Raw genomic sequence first — 22,662 nt, 5'->3', positions numbered from 1 at the left:
TTTATTTTAGGTCCACTGTTCCCAGGCAATTACTGGTCTACTTTTGTTGGTTCCATTTTCCAGAATTTCATAAAAATGGAAGGAATCATTATCATTCACTCTTTTTTTTTTTTAACTTTGATTCTTTTTTATTTTGAGGGCCAATTTTTTAATGGTAGGGTTTCTTTACTAATTTTAATTTTTAATGGGAGTATACTTGATTTACAGTGTCATGTTAGTTTCTAATGTACAGCAAAGTGATTCAGTTGAATATAAGATTATATATTTTCTTTATTCAGGGTTTCTATTATAAGTTATTATAAGATAATGAATATAGTTCCCTGTGCTATACAATTGGTCCTTGTTATTTATCTATTTTATATACATGTGGGTCCCCTACATATGAATGAGTTGCGTTCTAAGAGCACATTTGTTAATCCAGTTTGTTGGTAGGTCTAACAAAGTTAGGTACCCGACTAACACAACCAGCTGTATAGTACTGTACTGTAATAGGTTTATAATACCTATACACAAACATATATTAAAAAATAAAAAAATAAAGCACTATACATCTTACAGTACAGAACCTTGAAAAGTACAGTAGAACAGTACAAAAGATGGCATCCAGGGGCTGGCAGTGAGTGACCAGGCAAGAGGAGTTACTGCCTGGAGAAGGAAGAGGGGGTGGAGACGGTAGAGGTGACGGATTGCCAGCCAAAGGAGATGGAGGGCAAGCTGCAGCTTCACTCACTCTTGACCCTGCTGGCACAGGCTCTGGTTCTTTGTTGGATTCATTTCTATATACACTCTTGAAAAAACAACCCAGTGATGTTTGGCAGTAGCTATTGTTTGGTTTTTTTCTTATCATAGATGACATGGTAGCTCTGGATTGCGTTCCAAATAGCTGCTGCAACTTTCGTGTACTGTTCTATATTCAGCTCCTGTGCCACAAACACGAACACTGCTCCTCAAATAAAGAAAATCCCCTTGCCATTTGCTGCACTGTGACTCTCTTCAGTTACTTCCTCCTCTTGTCTCTCTTTGTCCTTTCTCTGGGCCTTCGATTCCATCAGGTCTTCTTTAGTGAAGTCCTCATGTTGCATAGCAAAGAGTTCAATGAAGCTGTCCTCTTGCAGGTTTAACTTGAAATAAAGATGTTGTAGCAAGTGTCTTTTAATTTCATGGCTGAAGTCATCATCCATGGTGATTTTGGATCCCACCCCAGACAAATAAAATCTATCACTGTTTCCACTTTTCCCCATCTATTTGTCATGAAGTGATGAAACTGGGTGCCATGATCTTAGTTTTTTGAGTGTTGAGCTTTAAGCCAGCTTTTTCACTCTTCTCTTTCACCTTCATCAAGAAGCTCTTTAGTTCCTCTTCGTTTTATGCCATTAGAGTGGTATCATCTGTATACCTGAAGTTGTTGATATTTCTCCTGGCAATCTTTATTCTAGCTTGTGTTTCATCCAGCCTGGCACTTCACATGATTGTACTTTGCATATAAGTTAAATAAGCAGGGTGACAATGTACAGTCTTGATGTACTCCTTTTCCAGTTTTGAACCAATCCTTTGTTCCATGTCCAGTTCCAATCGTTGCTTCTTGATCTGCATACAGGTTTCTTAGGAGACAGGTAAGGTGGTCTGGTATTCCCATGTTTTTAAGAATTTTCCACAATTTGTTGTGATCACAGTAAAAGAGTTTAGCAAAGTCAATGAAGCAGAAGTAGATTTTTTTTTCCCTGTAATTCTATTGCTTTTTCTATGATCTGGTAGGTGTTGGGAATTTGAACTCTGGTTCCTCTGCCTTTTCTAAATTCAGCTTGTACATTGGGAAGTTCCCACTTCATGTACTGTTGAAGCCTAACTTGAAGGATTTTGAGCATTACTTGCTAGCATCTGAAATGAGCACAATTGTATGGTAGTTTGAACATCCTTTGGCATTGCCTTTCTTCGGGATTGGAATGAAAACTGACCTTTTCCAGTCCTATGGCCACTGCTGAGTTTTCCAAGTTTGCTGGCATATTGAGTGCAGCACTTTCACAGCATCATCTTTTAGGATTTGAAAGAGCTCAGCTGGAATTGCATCACCTCCACTAGCTTTGTTCATAGTAAAGCTTCTGAAGGCCCGCTTGACTTCACACTCCAGGATGTCTGGCTCTAGGTGAGTGACCACACCATCGTGGTTATCTGGGTCATGAGAACTTTTTTGTACAGTTCTTCTGTGTATTCTTGCCACCTCTTCTTAATTTCTTCTGCTTCTGTTAGGTCCTTGCTGTTTCTGTCCTTTACTGTGCCCATCTTTGCCTGAAATATTCCCTTCATGTCTTCAGTTTTCTTGAAGAGATCTCTAGTCTTTCCTATTCCATTGTTTTCCTTTGTTTCATTGCACAGTTCACTTAAGATTTTCTTATCTCTCCTTGCCATTCTCTGGAACTCTGCATTCAGTTGGGTATATCTTTTCCTTTCTCCATTGCCTGTTCCTTCTCTTCTTTTCTCAGCTATTTGTAAGGCCTACTCAGATAACCACTTTGCCTTCTTGCATTTCTTTTTCTTTGGGATGATTTTGGTCTGCCTCCTTTGCCTTCTTGCATTTCTTTTTCTTTGGGATGATTTTGGTCACTGCCTCCTGTACAGTATTAGGAACCCCCATCCGTAGTTCTTAAGCACTCTGTCTACTAGATCTAATTCTATTTGTCACCTCCACTATAGAATTATAAGGGATTTGATTTAGGTCATATCTGAATGGTCTAGTAGTTTTCCCTACTTTCTTCAATTTAGGCCTGAATTATACAATAAAGAGCTCATGATCTGAGTCACAGTCAGCTCCAGGTCTTGTTTTTGACGACTGTATAGACCTTCACCTGATGTGAAGAGCTGAATTCTTAGAAAAGACCTTGATGCTGGGAAAGATTGAAGGCAGGAGGAGAAGGGGATGACAGAGGATGAGATGGTTGGATGGCATCACAGACTCAATGTACATGAGTTTGTGCAAGCTCTGGGAGATAGGGAAGGATGGGGAAGCCTGGTGTGCTGCAGTCCATGGGGTCACAAAGAGCTGGACATGTCTGAGTGACTGAATGACACAGACCTTCTCCATCTTTGGCTGCAGAGAATATAATCAATCTGATTTCAGTATTGACCATCTGGGGATGTCCATGTGTAGAGTCATCTCTTGTATTGGAAGAGGTGTTTGCTATGGCCAGTGCGTTCTCTTGGCAAAATTCATTTTGTATTGTTTCAGTTTGTACTCTAAGGTCAAACTTGCTTGTTACTCCAGGTATCTCCTGACTTCATACTTTTGCATTCCAATCACCTATGATGAAAAGGACATCTTTTTTTTGGTGTCAGTTCTAGAAGGTCTTGAGGTTCTTCCTAGAACCATTCGATTTCAGTTTCTTTGGCGTTAGTGGTTGGGTCATAGACTTGGATTACTGTGATGCTGTATGATTTGCCTTGGAAATGAACTGAAATCATTCTCTCATTTTTGAGACTGCACCCAACTCCTGCATTTTGGACTCTTTTGTTGACTATAATTATGGACTACTCTATTTCTTCAAAGAGATTCTTGCCCACAGTAGTAGATATAATGGTCATCTGTATTCAATTCACCCATTTCCATCCATTTTAGTTCACTGTTTCCTAAAATATTGATGTTCACTCTTGCCATTTTCTACTTGACCACGTCCAATTTACCTTGATTTGTGGGTATAACACTCCAGATCCCTACGCAATATTGCTCTTTACAGCACTGGACTTCACTTTCACTACCAGACACACCCACACTGGATTTAGCAGTATACAAAAAGCATAATATCATGATCAGTCATGGCTTATTGCAGGAAAGCAAGCTAGTATAGCATTCACCATAATTTGTTGCACTAACAGAATAAAGGGGAAAAGCCATATGGTCATCTTTATAGATGTATATAAAATAGCATTTGATAATGTCAACAACCATTTATAAATTAAAAAAAATTAGGAATATAAGAGAAATTCTTCTACCTGATAAAGAGAATCTACAAAAACCTATAGCCAACATTACGTTTAATGATTACAAACCAACTCCTTCTTTCCAGGATCAGAAAAAATGCAAGACTGTCCATTCTTACCTTTTCTGTTTTACTAGGCATCCTTGCCAGTGAAGTAAGATAAGAAAAATAAAGGCACATAGATTGGAAAGAAACAAGGAAGACAGTCTTCATTTGTAGATGACATAAAACCTCTGTAGAACAATCTAATAAATATACAAAAATCTACTTAGAACTAAATACAACAAAATATATGCAAAACTATAGTTAAAACTACATGACATTAATATGTGAATTAAAGAAGACCTAAATAAATAAAGGTAGACCTTCTTCATGATCAGATCAGAAGAATTAGTATTGTTAAGCTGCTAGTTCTTCCGAACTGAGCTATAGATTCAATGAGCTCACAAGTAAATTCTAGCAGTCTGTTTTTCTTTCTAGAAATTGACAAGCTGTATGAAAATGGAAAGAATCCAAAATAGTCAAAACAACATTGAAAAGAGAACAAAGTTGCTTACACAACCTTATTTCAAGACTTATAAAGCTACAATAATCAAGATATGGTACTGGTATAAGGATTGCTGTATATATAAAGACAAAGGCATAAGGATAGACATATAGGAGACTGAAGCAGCATAGAGAGCCCAGAAATGGCCTCAACATATATGGTCAGTTGGTTTTTCACAAAGGGTCAAGATAATTCAATAGAGAAAAATTATTTTTTCAACATTCTTTTGAAACAATGGGTGATGGCACAATGGGATATACATATGCAAAAAAGAACCTAACTCCTACTTCATATCATATATACAAATTAACTTGAAATAGATCATCGACCTAACTTTGAAAGCTAAAACTAAAACTTCTAGAAGGAAACATAAGAGAAAATCTTTGTGAACTTGAATAAGACAATGATTTCTTAGAGGAGATCCAAAAAGCACAAACCATAAAATAAATTGATAAACTGGACTTAATGAAAATCAAAGACTTCTGCTCTTTGACATATTATGGCCTGGACCTGTGAATAGCCAAGCTATAAGGCAAGAGTGAGAGTAGCCTGGACAATGCACGTCCAAAATGGCAAGAATAACCTACAGAGAATGGAGTCTGTTCACATTTATTTCAAAACTACCTGTTTCCTGGGCTTTGGCTGCTTGCTCAAGCAGAGAGCTGTGGCCGCTGTTGTTGACCCATCTCTTATGCCCCCAGCTGTCACAAGTGAAGGGCGGGTCCATCATGCTTGTTGTGACAGTAGCTTCAACAGCTCTGACCCAACTAGACCCACGGAGGGAGGCTCCAGCCTCAATCACGGCTACAGTGAAGGACTGGGTAACATTATCCCGATATGGGAAAGCTGGATCATGAGAGACAGGAGACTGGGAGCATCCAGCAGATAGTTTCCTCTCCATTCCTTCCCTGTGGACTGTTTTGAAGGCTTCTTGGAAGCAGTCACCAGCAAACAAACAGCCATATGTGTTTTCTTGTGATGTTTTGGCTAGTTCAGCTACAAACCACCTGTATTTGTTCCCCCTCATTCTTTGGCTCATTTTCTTTTATTCCTTCAAGTCTGATGCCCTCAGGTTGCATCTGTCAGTACCAGATAGAATATTTGCAATTGACTCTGCCTCAGGCTTTGTTTTCATAGGCTGAGACAAAATATAATAACAATCCTATGAGGAAATTATAGGACCACTGGGACGTCCCTGGTGGCTCAGATGGTAAAGCGTCTGCCTACAATGCAGGAGACCCGGGTTCCATCCCTGGGTCAGGAAGACCCCCTGGAGAAGGAAATGGCAACCCACTCTAGTACTCTTGCCTGGAAAATCCCTTGGACGGAGGAACCTTGTGGGCTACAGTCCATGGGGTTGCAAAGAGTTGGACATGACTGAGCAACTTCACTTTCACTTTCATGAGGAAATCAGCACTACTAATACATCATCATTTTAAAAACAAGAAAACTGAGGCCCAGAGAGGTGAGGTAATTTGTCCAAGATCCTATAGCTAGTAAATGGAGGAGGTAGAATTGGAACGCTGACTCTAAACCTCCTGCTCTTAGCAACTCTGCTATTTTTCTGGTCTGGCTGCCTATCAGCTTCTTAGACCTTGATTCTGAAGACAAGATCTTGCCCTCATTATGAGTTCTGGCATGTCCAGAGTCCCTGTCTCATAGGCGCTTGGTTGTGGAGCTTTCTTGTTGTATTTGTACTGTGAAAAATGAACTGAGCCAGTTTGAATGAGGAGCGGTGGTAAAACAAAGCATATTAGAAACAGGAATTCTAGCCACTTCTGACAGCTGGGTAGACAGATACATTTAGTGAAGGGGACATTTCTGACTGGGACAAGATTGCTCTTCAGGCTGTGAGGTGAACTAGGGACCTTTAGACGCCAGCCTGCCTGTCACTAGACAGAAAAGTATGACTCCTTCCCCCATTCTCTGCTGCTCAACATGACGAGTATGTCTTCGGTTGCTAACGTGTGGCCGATGCTATTACACTGATGGTATATAACAGGGTGGAAGCATCCTTTTCAGTTCCTGTGCATTTTTCAAAAAATAATATATTCAGCTATTCAGTGATAAGTTTTTAAAAGTCAGCTGTGACTTCACAGCAAGAAGAAGACTGATTTTTGAAGTTTGAAAGTATATTTATGAGGCAGAAAGTGAAAAGACAATACTGATTCTATAGTTCAGTAAATCCTTATGGATAATCTACCTTGTAACCTATCTACCCTATGTCAGACCCTTATTCAGAGGTGAACACGTAGGGTCCTCACAGGGCAACCAGTTGGCTTGGTTTGCTTGGGACTGAGTGGTTTCCCTGGTTGCAGGACTTACAGTGCTAAAACTGGAAAAGTCCTGGGCAATTTGAAACAGGTTGATTGACCTACCTGTACCCCAAGGGGCTCATAGGCTAAGAATGAAGGCAGTTATACAAGTATATGCAGCTATGAAATAGTGTGACATGTGAAATTATGTAAGAATAATATATTTTACTTCCCTGGCACCTTCTCTGATACAGTCATTGTTTAGAATAATAATATATGTATCAGTTCATTGAATCCCACAATAGCCCTGTGAAATAAGGACTATTCTCATCCTCACTCGACATAGAAATTGAGGCAGTACTAAGGCACAGATCTAGGTTTCAGACCCAGGAAATAAGGGTCTATGTCTGATAAATTAATGTCTAGACACTGGTCTCAAGTGTCTAAAAGACCAAGAAGTAGCAAAAGGAATAAGTGATTAACTTTGTGGGTGACAGAAGGTGGTTATGGCAGAAGGGGGTATGGGGAAAGGGGTTAGAGAAGGTGGTGCCCAAGCAGGAATGTAGGAAGGAAAGGAAAAGGCATTCTTGGCAGGCTGGGTCAGGTTAGGACATGGAGATGTGAACCATCACGGTGTTGCTGCTAGATCAGTGTCTATAGGAGCTCTGATGGGAGTTTTCTGGGCTCTGACATGGTCAGTGGTACATTTCACCCACTGTTCCAGGACCTTGAGAAAGAAGCCAGGAGAAGTCATAGGCTCGGGTCATCAAGGACTTCACATGCCACGCTAAGCAGCACAGATTTCAACTTGTTCATAATAGGAATCGCTAGAGGATTTTATGGAGAAGGCAATGGCACCCCACTCCAGTACCCTTGCCTGGAAAATCCCATGGACGGAGGGGCCTGGTAGGCTGCAGTCCATGGGGTCGCTAGGAGTCAGACACGACTGAGCGACTTCACTTTATTTTTTCACTTTCATGCATTGGAGAAGGAAATGGCAACCCACTCCAGTGTTCTTGCCTGGAGAATCCCAGGGACGGGGGAGTCTGGTGGGCTGCCGTCTCTGGGGTCACACAGAGTCGGACACGACTGAAGCGACTTAGCAGCAGCAGCAGAGGATTTTAAGACAAAGCTGATGCTTGCACTTTTAGAGAATTTCTCTGGAGGCATCCAGAAGGGGAGAGGGTGGTGATAGGACAAGTGAAAACCAAGGTCTTGAAGAAGCCCCCCGGGAGCCGGTGACTTCAGCTACAGTGTGTGGCAGAAGAGATGGAGAGGGCTGGGCAGGTTAAACATGCGAAGAAGATAGAACGAACCAAGCATGGTGAGTGATTGGACGGAAAGGCCAAGGAATTAGGAAATTGACTTCTGTGTTCTCTGCTTGGCTAGCTAGGTACATAGGCCTTCCACCAATAATCAAAAAAAAAAAAAAAAAAAGAACACAGGAGGAAAAGTGGATTTAAAGAAGGAAGATGGTGAGTCCAGCTTTCTACAGTGTGACTCTCAAGGGCCTAGAGGAAGTCTAGATGATACTGTCTAATCCAAGCATTTCACTAAAAAATGAGGCAGCTTGTCCTAAGGGCTACTTAGTTTTCTGTTCAAGAGTGAAATAATAATTATGAAGGAACCTCTTGGAGACAGGTATAAAATAGATAGAAAGCAATAGAATTAATATAATATTAATGTAGCATTCTTTGGGTTTCCCCTGAGGTACAAAATATTTAATACATTCATTTAAATACATTTAACACATACACTTAAAATATTTAATACATTCATTTATGGTAAGATATCAGTGACTGGGCCTTCCCAGGTGGCGCTAGTGGTAAAGAACCCACTTGCCAATGCAGGAGATATTAGACATGCAGGTTTGACCCCTGGGTTGGGAAGATTCCCCTAGAGAAGGGCATGGCAACCCACTCCAGTATTCTTGCCTGGAGAATCCCCATGGACAGAGAAGCCTGGTGGGCTAAAGTCCATGGGGTTGCAAAGAGTTGGAGACAACTGAAGGGATTTCGTATGCATGTGGATCAGTGGCTTAACTTATTATCTGTCCTAAGAAAGAGGAGAGTGAAAAAGTTGGCTTAAAGCTCAACATTCAGAAAACGAAGATCATGGCATCTGGTCCCATCACTTCATGGGAAATAGATGGGGAAACAGTGGAAACAGTGTCAGACTTTATTTTTTTGGGGTCCAAAATCACTGCAGATGGTGATTGAAGCCATGAAATTAAAAGACGCTTACTCCTTGGAAGGAAAGTTATGACCAACCTAGATAGCATATTCAAAAGTAGAGACATTATTTTGCCAACAGAGGTCCGTCTAGTCAATGCTATGCTTTTTCCAGTGGTCACGTATGGATGTGAGAGTTGGGACTGTGAAGAAAGCTGAGCACCGAAGAATTGATACTTTTGAGCTGTGGTGTTGGAGAAGACCCTTGAGAGTCCCTTGGACTGCAAGGAGATCCAACCAGTCCATTTTAATCCATTCTAAAGGGGATCAGTCCTGGGTATTCATTGGAAGGACTGTTGCTAAAGCTGAAACTCCAATATTTTGGCCACCCTATGTGAAGAGTTGACTCATTGGAAAAGACCCTGATGGTGGGAGGGATTGGGGGCAGGAGGAGAAGGGGATGACAGAGGATGAGATGGCTGGATGGCATCACTGACTCGATGGACGTGAGTTTGAGTAAACTCTGGGAGTTGGTGATGGACAGGGAGGCCTGACGTGCTGCGATTCATGGCGTCACAAAGAGTCGGACATGACGGAGCGACTGAACTGAACTGAACTGAACTGAAGAAATATCTGTGTTTCATAAAGGACAGCAATGCTTAACTGAATCCCAGATAAAATAATTTCATTTATTTTCGTCCTGGAGATGGATTTTTTTTTTTTTTTTTGAGAAGATGAACCTTCTAGAACACCTCAAATCATAATACATTTGCAGCTGCTAATTCCATGTACATGGGTACAGGGGTAATTTGAACATCTTAAAGTTGTCATAAATTCATTACATGGAGTTCTTTCATCCTTGAATTAACTCTCCCAAAGTAGTCACATTTGTTTATTTCAAACATTTAAGACCTTCAGTATCTTGTTATCCAAGTATAGAAAATCAGTTATTACTGTGCAATATAATGAAAAAATTATTTACATGACCAATTTATTTTTATTTTAAGTTTTTAAAAAATGCCATTTTTCATCTCTATGCTCCCCTTCCAATGCTCTAAGTGTAATCTCTGTTAGATGAGGGAGGGGGCATGCATCTCCTCGTCCCCACGTAAACTCTCATCTGTAGGATTTTGGTACACAGGCTCTGGATTAAAGCGCATTAATGGTGATCTTGATTGCCTATTGCATCCTTTAACAAGAAAGATTTAAGTAGTAACTCATAGATACATTAATTGACCCTAGTGTGTCTTCTTTGAAACAACTAGGAATGGAAAGAGTGGAGGAATAGAGATTCAGGGAGAGTAAATGAATTCTCGAAGACACACACTTCACTGGGGAAATAACCAAAAGGGACTGGCTTTCCTGACATCTCTAGCCACTAAACAATGCTGTCTCCCTCCTGTTAGGATGCCATCATTTGCTGAAACAGCCAAATCATGCAGGAGAATGACCCTGTTCTTATGACTGAGTAGCCTGGGGATACTTTCTACTAGGCAAAAGGCCACCCATCTCTCAGATTTCTTAACTTTGCTTTGTATTTAGAGAAACATGCTGTTCACTGTTCCAACATCATCCATCCTTGTCAGCACTCAAGGCCACAGCTTCATCTGAACAGCCAGTGATATACTGCAGAGAGAATGCACCAAAGACAACAAACTCTGTATGACATTTATGTAGACTCTGAGTCCACCAGAAATGGATTGATGATGCCATAAAGTCTTGCAGTAGCCAGGCAAACAAAAGACTAAGGAGAGATAGTGGTGGTGGTGATGGTAGGAAAAACAATAATTTTCTCCATTCACTTTCCCCCTCTGCAGAAATTCGTTTATGTCTTATTTAGAACATGAGAAAATTAAATGAGTACAGGGATTTTGGAGGCCCAGCGTAGAAGCAAACTCAGTCTTGTCAGTGGTACTTCCAGCCGCCTTGGCTGGGCCAACAACCAGCATGGGTAACAGGGCACTCAAAATATTCCACTTTCAAACTTAAGACTTCCTTCCAACTATATATATTCATGGAATAAAAGACTTAAGAAACATGGGTGTAGAAGTGGCAGTGATCAGGCAAGGGTTTGCATGCATGTTCACTGTGTCCCCTTGGCAGGTGTCCTCAACGTCCAATCATGATGTTATTTATGATCATGCCAACCCAGGATGGACAGAATGCTAACATTCTGCTCTGGATGTCCAGCCTGCGCACTGGATTAAAGACAGCAATGTGCCCAGATTTGTATTCAGGATTATCAGCGTGATGGGATCCATCTTTTCCTGATCCCACAGGTATTTTGTAGGTACTCAGGAACCCCAGTCGGAGAAGGCAATGGCACCCCACTCCAGTACTCTCGCCTGGAACATCCCATGGATGGAGGAGCCTGGAAGGCTGCAGTCCATGGGGTCGCTGAGGGTCAGGCACGACTGAGCGACTTCACTTTCACTTTTCACTTTCCTGCATTGGAGAAGGAAATGGCAACCCACTCCAGTGTTCTTGCCTGGAGAATCCCAGGGACAGGGGAGCCTGGTGGGCTGCCGTCTATGGGGTCACACAGAGTCGGACACGACTGAAGCGACTTAGCAGCAGCAGGAGCAGCAGCAAGAACCCCAGTGGAAAATGATCTCACACAACAAAAGAACAGCATATTTTTCGTAGCTAATGCTAATCAGTTATGCAAGCACAAAATATCCTTAAGCTTGCTACAAACAAAATGCCCAGTTATCAGAAATGGGGCTTCCCTATCCCCATTTTTACCTATTCACATAAACATGCATGCGTTATTGCAGAACCACTGTGTATGGCCTGTGTGTAATCTTCATGGGTTGCCTGCAGCTAACTTTGGAAGATGCAAATTTTTTTTTTACATCATTTAAACCATAGCAACACGTACATATTTTAAAAATAATCAGTAACTAAAAAAGCCTCACATTCACATGAAGAAAGACAACAATAAATTGGACTTACCAGTTTAGGTTGTTTGAGGCAGCAGAGGAGCAAGTTGCTGGTAATTGTCCAGTGCTTTCATTCGATAAACCACATTGGCTCTGCTTTCTCCTGTGGCTCAGCCTCTGCGCAAAGCAAGCAAACCTCCTTCCTATTCTGTGTAAAGAGTGAAATGCAAGGAGGATCACTACAGGCAAGAGCCGAAGTCATGATCACTAAGGTATCTCAAGGCAAAATAAAAGAGCCAGTGATGTACAGAGAGAGGATGGGGGAAGGAAACAGCTTGGCTCAGAATCTAGGTGTATTCTCAGGACTGCAGCCCCGGGAGGGATTGATTTCTCAAGCCCTTGTGCACGTAGTGAAAGGGCACTATGACTCCTGTGCACCTTTAGCCTATTGTAACTGTGAGGTCTATTAGGAATGGCCCACGGGGAAAATAAGCTTCATGGCAAACAAGACTGAATTGGAAAAGATTGTTACTCAAGGATGAGCAAAGGGGCGATGAGGCAGCCAGTTAGCTTTGCCCTGTACGAACTGCAGGGGAAGAAATGTCGCCTGGCATCCTGGAGCCCTTCCAGCAGTCTGTGACTGCAAATGGTCCACAGCCTCCTGGGGCCAGATACCCTCTTACACCCACAGCTGCTTGGGACCAGAAGCCACAGGTGGCAGCCGTATCCTCTCACCTCGTGGCACATGAGCAATCCTTCTCCTAGTAGGAACAAGGGGCATCTTTAGAAAGGTCCCAATCCCCCTGGGGCTGCTCAACCAATGCCAGTTTTTGTCTGAGCTGGGTCTGAGAAAGTAATCAACAGACTTGGGACTTAGGACACCTAAAGTCTCAGTTTTTAGGAAGAAGATTCCAGTGCTTTCATTACAGACACATCTGGATGCACCTGGCTCCCTTCACGGGGTTATGCGTTATGCGACGAGTAAGACATACAGAATGGATTTCCTAGAAAGCCACTTATGCAGGCATTTTTCATATTTCTCTCTGAAATAAAATGGCAAATGACCTCCACAGGCTGCTTATTATGTTTAGGGAGGCATTGTTGATTGAGAGCACATGTGAATATGCACACACACTCACACATATACACACATAGATACACACACACACGTCCCTAGCAACAGCACTGAAAATCTTTCTAAAGCTCTATTCAGATTCTGTTTCTGCCAAATGAAAGCCTAGCTTCTGTAATGACTTTAGAAATAATTTTGGACCCTTTTCCTAGGCACTGACACTGGCCTGTGATTTATACTTGGAGCTCAATTAACTCCCCTATTTCGAATGTGCCTTTGTAACAAACCAGGAGAAAGTCTCTTGGTTATAAGCAAGAGGGTGGAGTGTTAATATATGTCCTGGTTATCAATTAGAATCCTGGGAGTGGCATCTTGTATTCTTGAAAGTCTTCCCGCTTTATAGAGACCGCACCTCATCCTGGCAGCTTAGTCATCCCCAACAAGTAGTTGTTCTCGGGCTGAGATCCGAGATAAGGCTCAGTGACATAAAACCTGGGTGTCCAAAGGAGGAGTTTAGTTTGGCTTTGCACAATTGTACTTTTTTCTCATTTGAAAGGGAAAGTTTCTCTCTGGATTTCTTTCTCTTTTTCTCTTCTTGAACTTATTTGTCCATGGAGGCATTGATAGAAATAATCTAGTTTGGGAATATGCATGCCCTTGAGGTTGAGAAGGCTAATTTTTTCATCAAGGATGAAAAATTGCCAGGTAAAACTTTACCCTTATCTCTAGGAAGGCTTTGATTTTTGATGCAGATTGACTTAAATTCCATCTGCTGGGGTAAACCAGGTGACTCTCAGTAATTCTCCTGAGGTTAGGGGCTGCCTCCCAGGGGTCATTAGTTCAATCTGCTATGCAAAACTAAGTGGGTGATGCCTCCTATACTAGTGCTGCTGCTTTTTGGAGCAAACACTTGAGACTGAGTCTATTGAAAAGGAGAACCATTCGTCCATTCACTTCTTAATCCACTCTTCAACAGACATTTATTATTACTTAGTAGGCTAGATGCACTATGCCAAATATGTAATGTTATGAAAAAATTATCAATAAATAATAACCCCCATCATACTTTCACAAAATTCTCCCTAGTCTGGCTCTGACTGTCCCTCTAGCCTAATTTCTCGTTACCTTCCTACTTGCCCTTCATGCTGTAACTTTTTTGAATATCTTTCAAGTCCTTGGACATGCAATGCTGTCTCTTAACTCCAGAATTCTGCATATGATTTTCTTCTGTCTGAATGCTCAGTCCCTTTTGTCTGGCTAACTAATGTACGGTTTGAGTCTCAATTCAAATGTCATCTCTCAGGGATAATTTTCTAGTCCCTGAGCTTTTAGGATTCCTACTGTGTAGTCCTATAGCACTTTATACCCTCCCATCATTATATCCATCACAATTTTTTTTTTTTTTTTGCATTTTGTTTGACATCAATCATTCCCATTTACTGTAAGAGTTTAAATACAAAGTCTTTTATTCACTGCTCCATCGCGAGTGTCTTGCAGAGTTCCTGGCCTATAGAAGGTGTTCAAAAAATACTTAGAGAGTGTTTTGTTGAAGCACTTAGCATGTATTTATTGAATGATGAATAAGCCATCTCAAAGAATAACAGGGGTCTGAGAACTGAAAGGAACCCAAAAGTTCACTTAGTACGTGTAATTTTTCTTGCCAAGTGGCCATCATTGAATGCTTGTCTTTTCTGACTATTCCGTCTCCATTAGTCCAATCACACATTTACTTTGTCCCATACCACCTCCAGCACTTTCACAGCCATGTTCTTGCTTTTTGTTCTCCAGCTGTTTCCGGGAGTTTGTCTCATCCCTACAAACTGGTATTCTCCATAACACCTAACAAAAGCCTGCAATTATTTGATGCTGATTCATTTAACAACAACCATCTGAACAGAGAGTTAAGTGATCATAGTCCCTCTTTGGGAAGGTTACTCTGGGGGGAAGGATGGGTTGGACCAGTCAGACCTAATAATGACCAGAGCCCAGAGATAGCATTTTTTGTTGTTGTTGGTTTTTTTTTTTGAATCCCATATGATTTTATTTTCTAACTATTCTGTTTCATACTCTATTCAATAGTCTCTTCCCTGCACGTGTTGTACATGTGCCCCCATGTGTACAGATCAGCACATTCAATTAATTAACAAACATGAGTTCCTTTCTAACTCTGCCTACTCTTTGATTTTCTTTCTTTCTTTTTTTTTTTTTAAGCAGCCTTGCTCTTTCTTGGGCTTCTTGCCACTTGCCCTGGTGGCTCAGCTGGTAAAGGATCTGTCTGCAATGTGGAAGACCTGGGTTCAATCCCTGGGTTGGGAAGATCCCCTGGAGGAGGGCATGGCTACCCACTCCAGTATTCTGGCCTGGAGAACTCCATGGACTGTATAGTCCATAGGGTCACAAAGATCTGGACACGACCGAGTGACTTTCACGTACTCTTTCTTTTCCTCTCCCTCTCCTCCATCGCCCCACCCTCCATATCATAAAATCAGAGTTCTCATTTGGAACACTGAGAATGTTTGGTCCATACTCAGCACTTCCCCTCCACCCAGTTCCACCCCCACAGTTAGTTCACTTGCTTAGGTCATTCATGAGTGTGTCTCACTGATTAAAGCTCCTTTGAAGACAAGGATTGCATGTTACTTATTTAAAAAAATTTTTCCCTCCAGCCCTTACCCTGCCTGGCCCAGTGTCTTATAGATAGTAAATGCTCAATAAATATTTTTTTTCAATAAATATTAAGAAAGAAAAGTGCTTATTATGTGCAAAGATTTGGATGGAACATTATGGTGAGGAGGGCTACCAAGATGAATGAGATACCTTTTGAAAGATAGGAGAGATCTATTTACTGAGGGAGATGTGACTTATAATACAGGGCAGAATTAAATACATGTCGTAAAAGTATGAGCAATGTGCTAAGGGAACAGAACAATTATTAGTTCCTTCTGGGATACGTAGGGAAGATTTACAGAGAAGGTTGCATTTAAACTGGATCTGGAGGAATGAAAACCTCCAAACATTGGAAAGAAGAGAAAGGAATGGAGACAATGCACAGAATTCCTGGAATATTTGGGGATTGACAAGTAGTCCAGTTGGGCTGGGTAAGTGGTAATGGGAGGACCTAATGGAATTTAAGTTTCAAAAGTAGGCAAGGGCTAAAGACTGTGTTAAAGAGTTTGGACTTTATGTACAGTTGACAGAGATTTGAGCAGGAGAATATCAGTGCAGTTGACTAAAGATCCTTCTGGTCTAGCCATCATGGGCCATGAACTAAAGTGGTAAGAATCTGTAAGCAGGAAGACATTGCTGTTGAGGGTCTGTGAGTGTACAAATTAGGAGATGAACACGGGACATTCTTTGGAGGTAGAGCTTATAGAATTTGTCAGTGGTACAGGTGGAGGAAGTGAGATGGTGAAAGAAGTTGAGTTTTAACTTGCATGATGGCAGATCATGATGGCATTACTCAATCCCAGTAATCAAACATAGAAATAACTTAGGCATTCATGTAATGTTCTGAGCACCTTTTGAAGACAGAGAAGAGAGCAGGAGACCAAGTCCTTGGAGTCAGATGAATGTGCCTAGGTGGCTTTGAAGAAGCCATTCAGCCACAGATAAAGTTGCAGGCACTAGTGGTAAAGAACCTGCATGCCAATGCAGGAGACATAAGAGACATGGGTTCGATCCTTGGGTCAGCATGGCAACCCACTCAAGTATTCTTGCCTGGAGAATCCCATGAACAGAGGAGACTTGCGGGATACGGTCCACAGGGTCACGAAGAGTCAGCAACAACAGAAGTGACTTAGCACACATGCCTGCAAAGATCCAGGGCCATTTGCAAGGAGACGGGTGTAGAATTTCCCTTGAAAGATTTCCCGATTAAATGTGAGGGTTTGCAATTTCCCATCTCTGAATTATTTACAGTGGAAAGAACCCTGGTTTGGGGTGTGGACTCTGAGCTTGAGCCATGGAGCTCTCCTCATCAGCTGTGTGACCTTGGGCAAGTTACTTTCTATTGTGAGGTCTCATTTTTCCCACTTGTAAAATGAGGGAGCTGGGCCAGTTAAATTCAAAGGTTCCTTTTAGTACTATACTGGTCTCTGATTTGTGAAGTACCACGTTTAGAATTTCAGAACACTTGTGAAATTAGTCCAAAACCCACCAACATCAGAGGCGACTGATGTCCAGTCTCTCCTGCAAAAGCATGCCCATATTTTGAGAATGTCCATTGCCAATACACATCTGCCCTGCGGTTAATTCCATGTGGTTTGTTTGTAAGACATAAATTTAAATTGATCACTTTTTGATGATCATTTTCTAACAATTTTTCACTCTTTTTTTTTTTTCCCCAGCAAAGAATTTTTTAAGGGGGTACCTTTTCACCAGAGTCTCAAAATTAAATTATGGGAAGAAAGCAGCAGTCCCTTACTGTGGTCAGCAAAGAGTTTGGCCAGCCTACTTCCGCTCCCTAATCTCCTGACCTTCCTTAGGGCGCGGCTGCTCAGTAACGGCTCTGATTCTTTTTTCAAAAATAAAATGTGCTACTTATCGAAAGCTGCTAAAAAGGAGACCAAAAAAAAAAAAAAAATAGGAAAAGAAAACTAACACCCCAGGGTGTATCTGAACATGCTTATTATGTGTGAAGTTGTTAGTAATGAATGTGAAACTCTTCCTCCTCCTCCCTCTCAATTTCTAAGCCCCAAAGAAAAAAGAAAAAGGGATGGGGGAGGGCATTGGCTATTCAATCCCAAGCAGACCTTTTCAAAAGGTGCAAACTGTTCATAGGCATGGTATTTCTTGATTATTTTGTTTTAAGCACCAGTTGACCTTTCAGACTAAAAGTAAAGGTCCTCAAATATCCTGAGATACCCTCTTTTGGTTTTGTTTTTTTTTTTCTCTCTAAGTCTTGGAACCTAGACTCATGACATTCAAAAAGACTCTTCAAAAAGAGATGGTCCGTATGACTTCTAGTGTGATTTGATGACAGGGTGTTTATCTGAACTAATCATGTGAGATTTTCCAGCGTTGCATTTTTGAGAAATGGGATTCTCTTAAGGAAGTTACAAACACTTCACTGAAAGCTTTCCAAGAACGGCTTCATTCGGCCTCTCAGCAGCCTCTCGCTGGGCTGTAGCACCAATGTGATAATCAGGGTCCTGCTTCTGAAAAGTCTTCTTGTTCTGGCTGCCACCCTCCTTTCAGTCATCATTAGAATTCTCCAGCTATGAATCCCCTATTGTCTGTGTGAGCCCAGGATCCCCCCACACCATGCAGAGGCAGGAATGTGAACCTCCTAGGTCTGGCTGTAAGTCTCCACCTTATCCAGCAGGTCACAAAGCCCCATTTATACACAACTCCAAAGTTTTTATCATAATTCTTTATCTGCTCAGCCCCATATATCCTCTAGGGCAGTCCAGAGACACTTGGTAATGAAGCTCATTTATCCTCATTTTCTCAATTGGCACACTTAAAGTTCTAATATTTATGTTCACACTGTCCTAATTTTGAATGTCAAAGATACTATACTAGACAAGCAGCATTGCTGAAGGATAATTGAACCACACAGAAGAATTCACCAGAGTCGGATACATGATGTGGTTTGTCATATTACCAATCCCTGCATCAGAAATAGTTACTTTTAATAACTCTGTGAAAAATAATAATAAATGCTGCCATTTATCAAATGCCTCCTGTGTGTTATGCAGCAGTATCACTGAATCCTCACACAAAGAGGATTATCCACTTTTTCCTGATGAGGAAACTAGAGTTCAGAGAGATCAATTAACTTGTGTATGTGCTGAGGGGCTGAGCTGGGACTCAACCCAGATCTCTGATTGCAAAGCTCATGACATTTTTACCTCATTTCTACCTCACTCCTTTGCCTCTTACCAGAAATATAATTTGTGAGTTGTTTTAAATTAGTATAACATACTTATTTTTTTAACTCACAAATACATGAAGAATTATGAACTTAGGGCTGTTAAAATGTTTTGGCCAACTGAGTAATGAGATCTGCTCTGATAAACATTAATTAGTACAACACCACATCAGAGTAGGATTTTGTGGCATATATTTCACCTATCAATAGGTGGCAGCATTCACCTAAATCTCTCCAAGAGGAATTAGCACAGGTTACTTCTCCTTACAACCACCCCCAAGACCATCTACCTTCCTTGATATACTGTATTTTATCATAAAGAAAAGCATTTACAGTAAATTGGTTGCTAAATGGATCTTGATCATGCCTCTGTGTAGTGAGATTTGGGCTATAAAGAGGTTGTTGGGGAGGATGGTGAACCATCTCAGAAACACTGGGAATCCTCTCCATTCACAACTTTCATTTCTGCTAATTCTCTGGGGAGATCTTTTGTTTGCAACTCAAAGCCAAAGGCATTTTTGTGTCTTTACTTCCTCTAAGAATGTTGTGTAGAATCCTCAAATAATTTTAAAATGTTGATACTGTTTATGCACTTATAATTCAGTGAAAGAATTTGTTTAGATCAGGACAATAAAGCGACTTTCAGAATATATGATTTCAAAACCTTGTGTACATGTATACCTACCCATGAAATCATATCACTCTTTATCAGGAAGCATGGAAACCAGAGTCCATAAGGACTTGTATAAGGATTCAGCATACAAGTTAAAGTAGTCAAGTTGATAAATCAAAATACTGAAAGATACATGATTTCTTTGGAGAAGGAAGTGGCAACTCACTCCAGTATTCTTGCCTGGGAAGGGGGCCTGGTGGGCTGCAGTCCATGGGGTTGCAGAGTCAGACAAGACTTAGTGACTAAACAATAAGAAGATGACTTCTGAGTTATAAGTATGCTCTTTTTCCACTTTCTCCTATTCTCTGTTGTATTCTTTTTCGCCTCCTATTTTTTTTTTAAAGAAAATCTTAATATGAAAATATGTAGTTAAATGTATTAGCATAGAATCTGTTTCTACTTTGCAGCTGCCAATAAGACTGTATAGTAGGATTTACTTTTATGAAGTCAAGAAAGCAGGTGTGGTAGTAGAAACAAAGATAAGCTGCCCTACTTTTATGCTGACTTCTCCATTTTCATTTGGGATACTTGGGACTGATCATCATCGATGATGACTGGAAAGCACTTAGAAATCAGATAAGACAAAGAGTCCTAACTCTGAGAAATAAGAAGTTGACTCCAGTAAGATTCTAAAGAAGAACAGAATTTCTCAAAAGAATTCAGATTGGAAAGTAGAAGACCTTGGAGACAGCATGTTAACCTTTTTTTTTTATGTTCCCCAAATGGAATAAGCATCTTTCTCTTCTGTCTCTGTGGCATCTGTAGCTATTTTAGTGCTGTTAGCACAGTTTAACTTTCTTAGAGTCACTTGGGTCTCTTCTTTCCTTACTGTATTGAGATCTCCAAGAGGGCAGGGCTCAGATGTGCCTGACATTTGGGTCACTGAGTCATGTCTCTGAGCTCAACCTGTGCATGGTAAATGATGTTCAATACATCTATGTTTAATTCAACTGAATTGAATAGAACTCAGAGGAATGTAGTTTATACTTTGCTGTTGTGGTTCAGTCACCAAATCGTGTCCGACTCTTTGCGACCCCATGGTTGCAGCATGCCAGGCCTTCCTGTTCTTTACCATCTCCCAGAGTTTTCCCAAGTTCTTGTTCAATTTTATCCTTTGTCCTTAATTTAAAGAAAAATTGCAGCGAGGGTGTTGGATACTACCCATGGGTCACATTTCTTATTTTTCCTGTAGTTCTTCCATTTCAGGACAGCATTGGTAAGTGACTGTCAAAGCCCACCACATCTTTGAAACCATTAATTAACTAATTTTACATCATTGGCAAGACTGCTGTATTTTGTAGAATACAGTCATGGCCATAGAAAGGTTAAATGCAGAGGCAGGTAAAAAGGTCATTACAAAGGACATGAAGTGACCCACATCTAGTGTGTCATTTCAATCACTAATGTTTCCTGCCTTTGTGGTTTGGTGACCCAACCTGCTCTAAAAAGCTGAACAGTACAATGCTGTTTCCAAATGGCAGCTATCATTGTTTCCCATATTAGGACAAAGCTAAGTGCAAGGTAGGCTTTCATTTTGAAAAGCTACAAAATTACATTCCACTTATTAAGCATATCAGGAGATATTGCCATCCTCGGGAAATGAATTACCCAGCTGAATATCACAGGCATAATGAAGGCATCAGCAGCAACAGTGCAGCTGTAGATTGTCTGATTATATGTTGACTGTTCTGGCCACTCAGGGATACCCCAGGCAGGAAGTTGTTGTCATATTGTCCACCACATTCCTAGCCTTGTCCACAGCCTTGGTGATAAACCTGCTCTTGGAAGCACAGGGGAAAACAATAAAAATAACAAACCAGAAAGAGAATCCTCTTATTCCTGGCAAGGGTGGAATCTCTCTCCTCCTGCAGGCCCAATCTGTCATCTTCTTAAAAAAATGATCATGACAAAGAGTGTAAGTTTAGTTCTGATTTTCCAAATAGTGCTTCACAATGGGCTTTAGTTTGTTAACTTCAAAATCAGCAACAGTCTAGCAAGAAAGCCAACTACGTGGCTGGAATTCACACTTTTCTTATGAGTCAAAGAGGAAGGCATGCTGAATTGTTGTTCCTTTCTGCAGAACAGTCTGAGCAGGTTGGTATGTAGTGTCTCTTGACATCAGCTAGAATCTTCTGAAAGATTATCTTGCCCCCCACTCCTTTTTAAAACCAAACAACCCTTTCAACTTTCTTCTCTAATAATTGAAGGGGTTAAACTAGAATATCTTGAAGGGCACTTCTGACTCTAACATCTCATGATATCAAAAGACGTCTGAGAGCACTTTGCACATGCTGCTGCAAAGATAAATTGCTTTATTTCCACTCAGCTACTTTTGGTCTGTACTGGAAATACAGTCGTTGCTCTGTATCTGTATTCACAGGAGATTGTTCCATGACACCCCCCACCCAGTGCTCCAGTCCCTTATATAAATGGTATGCTGCTGCTAAGTCACTTCAGTTGTGTCGCACTCTACACGATCCCACAGACGGCAGTCCACCAGGCTCCCCCGTCCCTGGGATTCTCCAGCAAGAACACTGGAGTGGGTTGCCATTTCCTTCTCCAAAGCATGAAAGTGAAAAGTGAAAGTGAAGTCGCTCAGTCGTGTCCGACTCTTAGCGACACCATGGACTGCAGCCTACCAGGCTCCTCCGTCCATGGGATTTTGCAGGTGAGAGTACTGGAGTGGCTTGCCATTGCCTGCTCCGATAAATGGTATAGTATTTGCATATAACCTATGAGTGGGTTTCCCTGGTGATGGTAAAGAATCTGCCTACCATGCGGGAACTGCAGGAGATGTGGGTTTGATCCCTAGGTTTGAGAGGTATTGTGTCCCCTGGAGGAGGACACGGCACCCCACTCCAGTATTCTTGCCTGGAGAATCCCATGGACAGAGGAGCCTGGCGGGCTACAGTCCATGGGGTCGCAAAGAGTTGGACATGACTGAAGGGACTTACATGGCACAACACAACCTATGAACATCCTTCTGTATATCTTATATCCCCTCTAGATAGTTTATAATATTGAATACAATGTAAATGCTATGTAAATAGTTGCTGGTTCATGCCAAATTTGTTTGCTTTTCAGACCTTTTGAAATTTTTTTCCTGAGTATTTTTCATCAGTGCTTCCTTGAATCCACAGATGCAGAGCCCACAAATATGGAGAGTCTACTGTATGTTCTAATGCTGCAGAATTTATATAGGTGAACTTTCTTTCCCTA

General features: G+C 41.2%; 1 protein-coding gene across 1 annotated transcript in view; it reads right to left on the bottom strand.

Moving 5' to 3' along the window:
• Window positions 1–22,662, bottom strand: part of ANKFN1 (ankyrin repeat and fibronectin type III domain containing 1) — a 490,285-nt gene that overhangs the window by 182,907 nt on the left and 284,716 nt on the right. Inside the window, exon 3 of the mRNA XM_061390028.1 lies at window positions 11,900–12,034. The gene's annotated coding sequence lies outside the window, so the exon portion shown is untranslated. The remainder of the gene's footprint in view (window positions 1–11,899; window positions 12,035–22,662) is intronic.

Source organism: Bos javanicus, chromosome 19 (assembly GCF_032452875.1).
Source record: "Bos javanicus breed banteng chromosome 19, ARS-OSU_banteng_1.0, whole genome shotgun sequence".
Classification (NCBI taxonomy): Eukaryota; Metazoa; Chordata; class Mammalia; order Artiodactyla; family Bovidae; genus Bos; species Bos javanicus.
The sequence above is the reverse complement of the archived record's forward strand: the minus strand, read 5'-3'. Positions and strand labels throughout refer to the sequence as shown.